The sequence below is a fragment of the Bidens hawaiensis genome, unplaced genomic scaffold (assembly GCF_021521415.1).
Source record: "Bidens hawaiensis isolate Kalapana, Puna unplaced genomic scaffold, B.hawaiensis_p1.1 tig00041796_1, whole genome shotgun sequence".
NCBI lineage: Eukaryota > Viridiplantae > Streptophyta > Magnoliopsida > Asterales > Asteraceae > Bidens > Bidens hawaiensis.
The window spans coordinates 71,008-77,606 of record NW_027497409.1 but is presented as its reverse complement, the minus strand read 5'-3'; positions in this window follow the sequence as shown (position 1 = coordinate 77,606).

Below are 6,599 nucleotides of genomic sequence, written 5' to 3'. Positions count from 1 at the left end.
AGTTGTTCTTCAGAATCTTCTTCCACCTTATTCTCCCCCTCATCCTCTAAATCTCCATCATCATATGCTTGATTTAGCATGTTTAAGGCATAAGATGGTCCCACTTCCACTTTCTCTTCCTCCTCACTCTCATACATTTCCCCAATCACTTTTAGACTCTCTATTCCTTCAGGTTTCTCCCCCTGTTTTGGTGCATCTGAGGTCCTCTCAACCTCAGACTGCCCCTCAAGGGTTCGAATTTTCAATAATGCTTCATTTTGTACAGTTTCCAGAGCCGAGTTCTTTGTAACCAAAAATGGCATTCTGTTCTCTTAGCATAATGTTCTCAAACTCAAGTCTAGCATATTCACACACAACATCGTAAATATCTGGGCTTGATGGTGGGGTTTCAACATTTGGTTTTGAAGCAGGTTCAGAGAATGGTTGAGATTCTGCAGGTTCAGTAGATGGGGTTGGTTTAGGTAGTGGAGAAGTTTCAGGTATTGGTTGTTCTTCAATTGGTTGGGTTGACCAAGGTGGCGAAGAAATGTCATTGATTTGCTTATTATCAAATACAAAAGGTTTAGTGGTAGCTGGTGAGTTGGCAATATCATCATTAACATCAGCTATCTCCACAGAATTTGTATCATCATGGTAAGTTTCAGGTGGCGTTGATTCTGGTGGAGTTACCTTCTCGATTGTTGCAGCAACTTCTGAGACAACACCCGCTACAAACGTGTCATCATCCATTATCGGATCATGAATTTCCTCCTGGACCTCCACCTCTGCAGCATCTGCCCCATATGCAGCCTGTTCAATCAAGGGCATATCGCCCTGAACTATCTCCTGTGCATCAACAGCATCATCAACAACAATGTCATTTCCTCCATCTGCACCATCATCACCATCATTATCATTACCATTATCATCCGTACCATCACCAATTAGCTCATCACTGTTCCAGGGGTGCTCGGCACATCAATGGTATCTAGTGCTGGCACGAGCAACCATGGGAGCACATCCCATTCATCATTATCAATAAACTTGCTCTTAGCATCTTTCATACGTTTGCAGATATTTGGGTCCTGCAACCTCAAAACCTGTCCTGTTCTTTGAATTTCCGATAGAGCTCTGTTGAATAAAATTTATAGAAAACGTGGATACATGAGAAATCGTAGATTGACTGGCTTCTCTGCAATTGAAACTAGCCCTTGAAAGATAAGTCTCGAAATATTGAAGGGCTGCTGATACAAGATAGCTACAGTAAGAGACCCGAGCTCTCTACTCAGCAAAGTCCAAGTCCCTCTCCGAGGAGATAGGGACTGAATCACATGATGAATCAGGAACCGGTATATTAAAGGAAAACTCCCTTTCTAAAATGTCCCTCTTTAACATCCCCTTGGTATCCCATCGTCTCTTGAAAGATTCGCAGCAATCTTGAAACAGAATACAATTGTTGAGCCCCAAAGTCGTCATTTAGGTCCAATGCCGCTCGAACGGACACCTCAGTAATTTCAATATCATTGTTAAGCACAGACGCCTCGATTCGCTTCCCGTTTACATCACTAACATAAGTTGCTGTCTGCCAGAAATCTGTAAGATGGTTCCTGTAGAGTGTGGGGTTTTCTTTCAGCGCCATTCGTAAGTTGGAGTTTCGTAAAAAATTTATCATGACTTCTAACTCCATGTTTTCATCATGTAGATCCAATTGAGCCAACATATTGTGCCTCTTTTCGAATTTTAGGGCCATTAGTTCTGTTCCGTAGTAATATGCGTACCTGCAAAATAAAGAAACAGTTAGTCAATTGTTCAATTGGAAATCCTAATTTTGAAACCGGCGCGACGATTATTGAATAATGAATTCTTACCGAAGTCGAAACAGAGCTAATGGTTTGTAAGACCCCGAATCCCGAGAATCCTACAGTTGGTAATCATATCCAAAAATTCTCAAAAATTTAAAGTTAAACAATTTCATCTTATTAAAAATCGTTTCAGAGTCAAAAACAGCGGAAAATCACAAGTACTAAAACCAAGTTCCCAAAACCATAATTTAAATGTTTAAAGTAATAAATGAAAAGAAAACAGTTTGCGTATTAATCTCCGACTAGTTATGACTTCAACCGTCCAAGTAGTCTCGAGCACGTCCAAGCGGTAAGCATCCACTTCCTAACCTGAAACTCACACTAACATGCACACAAAGTCAGCTTGAGCTGAGTGAGTTCAAGTTTTAAGTAAATAATATCAGTAGTAACAATTCTGATAGTCATACCAAAAGTTTAAAAATAAAAGAGTACATCCATTAAATCATCATTACCGAAAACTAAACATTCTCATACATACATATACAAAATGTATATATAAACACCCTTTCAAGTACATCCCTATACATGTAACATCAACATATAACATCCACGTAACATCAAGTACATCCCTAGGAAATCCCTAAGTGCACAATCACAAGCAAGGGCCTGTATATTACATCCACGTATAACATCAGGGTCGAACAAACGTACAACCCAAACACGTAACATCAACGCATGCAAACACAAAGTAGGCATACGCAACATCAGTAGTCGAAACGACTACAACATCGCCAAATATAGGCCAACCAATAATGTATATATATATATATATATATATTTAACATCCCAAGGGCTACCATATACTAGCAAGCCTATATAAAATCGTTTAAAACATTTCATCAAGTAAGAAAACACTTAGGTGTGCATGCTAGCCCAAAATTTAAAAAGAGTTAAAAGGGGGCATCATGAACTCACCTGAAATCAATCGAACACCTGCAACGAGCTAGGAAATCCCTAAGTGCACAATCACAAGCAAGGGCCTGTAAATTATGCCCAACACGTTACTAAACTAGTCCGTAAGAACACTCTTGCCTAATGGGCCGTTCAAGCCCAACGCTTTGGCCCAAGGCCCAACAACTTGGCCCAAGGCCCAACACTTGGCCCAAGGCCCAACAACTTAGCCCAAGGCCCAACACTTAGCCCAAGGCCCAACACTTGGCCCAAGGCTAATCAAATCGAGTCGAATACGCGCGTAATAAACCTTAAAACCATTTGTTAAACGAATCAGCCCCAAATGGACCAAATTCCCATTTTAAACCTTTTCATTCGTCATAATTATATCACCCGAGTTGATAGGGTTGACGGTTCCTTTTTACAACTCTCACTTTAACATTTAAACGAAAATTTGCGCACCGCCGACTCGATTGACGAAGCACTAGCCAAAACAGCCCCGAGCATCAAAAAATTAATTTTTCCACAGCCCTTAAACCCCCCTAGGACTGTACAAACTGATTCGGTCAGTAATCCGATCAATTAACGCATCAAACTCAACAATTGTCAATCCTACACCTGGTAAACCCTAGTTTTCGAACTGAAATCGATTGACCGACCTAAACACCTCCATTGGTCATGAAATTATAATATGATGTACATGTCATACCTAGTGGGATTTTGATGCGAAAACCTCACTCAAAATAGCCCCGGAAAAGCTCAATTGGGCAGCCACCCGGTTAGCCTTGAATTGAAGTTCTAAGGCTTAGAATTGGCTGCAAAAAAGAAAATCGTGGGTCTTGGCTACCTTCTTCCTGCCGATCGCAGCTAGGGGGGGCTAGGGTTAGTTTATGTTATAACATAACATATTACACTCTAGTCCCTCCAGATTGAAGTGTAAGGCAAAATGGAAGGAAAAGTTAGGTTCTTTAACATACCGGGATGACGTAAAGGCTTCCGAGAAACGTCGGATAAATCTCGAGAATTATACATACTCTACAATCTTTAATTCTTGAAACCGGAATTAACGGGCGTTACATGGCTGTTAATCGAAGTAAATATGAGCAAGTATTAGAACAGCGAGCAAGTAATCAAGCAGTGAGCAAGAGGGAGATGGTGTACGAGCAGAAGGGTTTTTGTCGATTAGGTTTAAAGAGTGAAATATGAGATAAACTTTCTAAGTCCCCCTTTTATACCTAACGTTTGGGTGGTACAGTACCTCAGTTTGTCGTCTAATGCACGACAATTGTCATTTAATTTCAAATTCAGTGTACCTCTCTTACTTGAGCATACAGCCAAAATAAAAGCTGGCTCCCCTTGTACACAAGGACATGGTACAATTCTTTCTCGATGTACTTGGAATATTCTCAGTCCTTGCTCGAGTACATGGTACAGTCAGTATACAAGACAAAATAAAAGTTTACTCCCCCTGTACACGAGTACATGGTACATGGTACTTGCTCGTCTTGCTCGAGGTGTAGTGTGCTCGAATGTACCTTTAAATGTTCACTAAATATTGAATCCTGAGCCACACTAGTACTTACCATTTTTGACTACGCATCATGCTCGAGAGTACTTAGAAATATATCAAGTCAATTCCCTATGCTCGAGATGCATTCCTGTGTTGGACTTAGCTCTAGACATCTATAGCCCAATATGCTCGAAGTACACTGTGCTCGAAAGCTTTAGCAAATTAAATCTTTCCTAATCCCGTACTCGAACATATAGCTTAAGTGTCCAGTTCATGAGCTTGCTCGAACTACTTAACACAATAATCTTCATCAAGTTCCTTAGCTCGAATGCTTATACCTAAGTATCTAGCACACAACTATGCTCGAAACACATAAATGTCTCCTATCATTCAGTTCTTTGTGCTCAAAAACTTAGATACCTGTTATCATGCAATCATGCTCGAAACACAGAACATCAATTTTCATAACATAGCAGGTGCTCGAAGATAAGATGCATGCTCAAATCACAGCAAAACTTCTCATGTCATACTCGAAACAGATAGTCAATTTTACACCACATAGTATACTCGAAGCAGCAATGCATAAGCAAGTATAGTGTCCTTGCTCGAAACACTTAAATTTTAGTTCAGTGAGAGCCACAACTTTTATGTCACTGATCCAAGACATGAGAAATCATGTCCTGTGCTCAGAATTTTAACCTTTACAAAAGAATAATCATTTCATATCAGTAAATCAACTTGAGCAATTAGTTTAAGGTGACATAAGATATCAAAATCCAGTTCAAAAATAAAATTCATTTTAAGTCAATTTGGAAAGATCTCAATCGAGGGATTAGACTATTTAAAACAACGATCACACCACTTCATGGTCAGTGTTATTCTAACTCAAGTCAGGTTGACAGCGAGTATACTTAGCATAATGGTCATTGCTTTTGGTGACACATTTAGAATTCAATTAGTGCATAAAATAGGAATGGTTATCACTATAGCTTCAGGTTGCCTCTAATCTCTTCTCAAAGTGCCTTTAGCTTTCGCCAAATCACCCCGAATTGACTCTGACCCCCTGATGCCCTAGTCAAAATTGATTTTTGTATATAGAGTAGTTATTTATTTATATTTTGTCTTTGATAACAGACTGTAAGGTTGAACGTTGGACTTACATGCCATCCGGACTTATATGCCTTACATTCAGGGTGTTTAGGACTTACTTGTTTGCCCCACCCCTGTAGTTCTCTTAGTGCCTCTTAAGTCATGAAATCAGCTAACATGGTTTACAGATATATATATATATATATATATATATATATATATATATATATATATATATATTATACTTTTGATCTTTTTATACTTTTCAATCTTTTTCTCTCTCTTTTCTTTTGATAGGTTTTCCACATATCAATAATATATATCTGCTCAATTACTTAATAATTTTTTGTAGACCAGAAACACCAACGGGCTCGTGTATGATTGGATAATGACTTTTCTGCCTATCATCCAGAGAGATGTGCTAGAGAACATACCTTATTCTCCAATGTTTCACCACATCATACTTCAGCCAATTTAAGTGTATATCACATATTGCAACTACAGACCATGGAAAGCTACCATACTTTGCCAATGACTGTACTCAAAGCCTTTTGAACTTATAATCCATGGGTTAGTTATCTTAAACAGTTTTCCATCATTTCCCAATTTAGGTTGAGTTCAATTTCCCTGAAAACAGTTTTGTTGCTTCCCTGAAGCTGGGAACTTGGATAACATTATCATTTCTCATATGTATTGTCACCGAAAACCATGTTGCTTAATCAAAAACTCTTTACCATTTTAAAAACCATTTTCCTTTGAAAATTCAATTTAAGAACAGTGACTTTAAAGATGGTGTTGTCATTTAAGCATTTGTAAACAAGCACACACTTTCACAGTATCACAACACAAACCTTCAGATAGCATAGAAGAATCAAATTATCAGTTAAGTCTGTCGAGCATGCCCAGAACTTCATCGAGCATGCTCGAAAGCCTATCGAGCAACCTTAAGTATTCGTTTCAGTGATTGTGCTCGAGAAACTTAGCTTTGTACTCGACCTCTTGTAACAACATTCATGCTCGTTTTACTTAGAGAAAATCCCCAAGTATGGATAGTTTGTGGTCGAAGAGCATTAAACACCCATCTATCACAGAAGCATGCTCGAAACACTTGTGGAAGTTTTTCAAGACTGCATTCCATGCTCGAGCAGTTGAGCAATGACACCTGTGCTCGAATGACTTAGAATAGTCTTACAGAGGCCTAGGCTTGTGCTCGAAGAGCCATCACGAAGTACTTAAAATCATAAAAATTCATCATGCAAGCACAGATC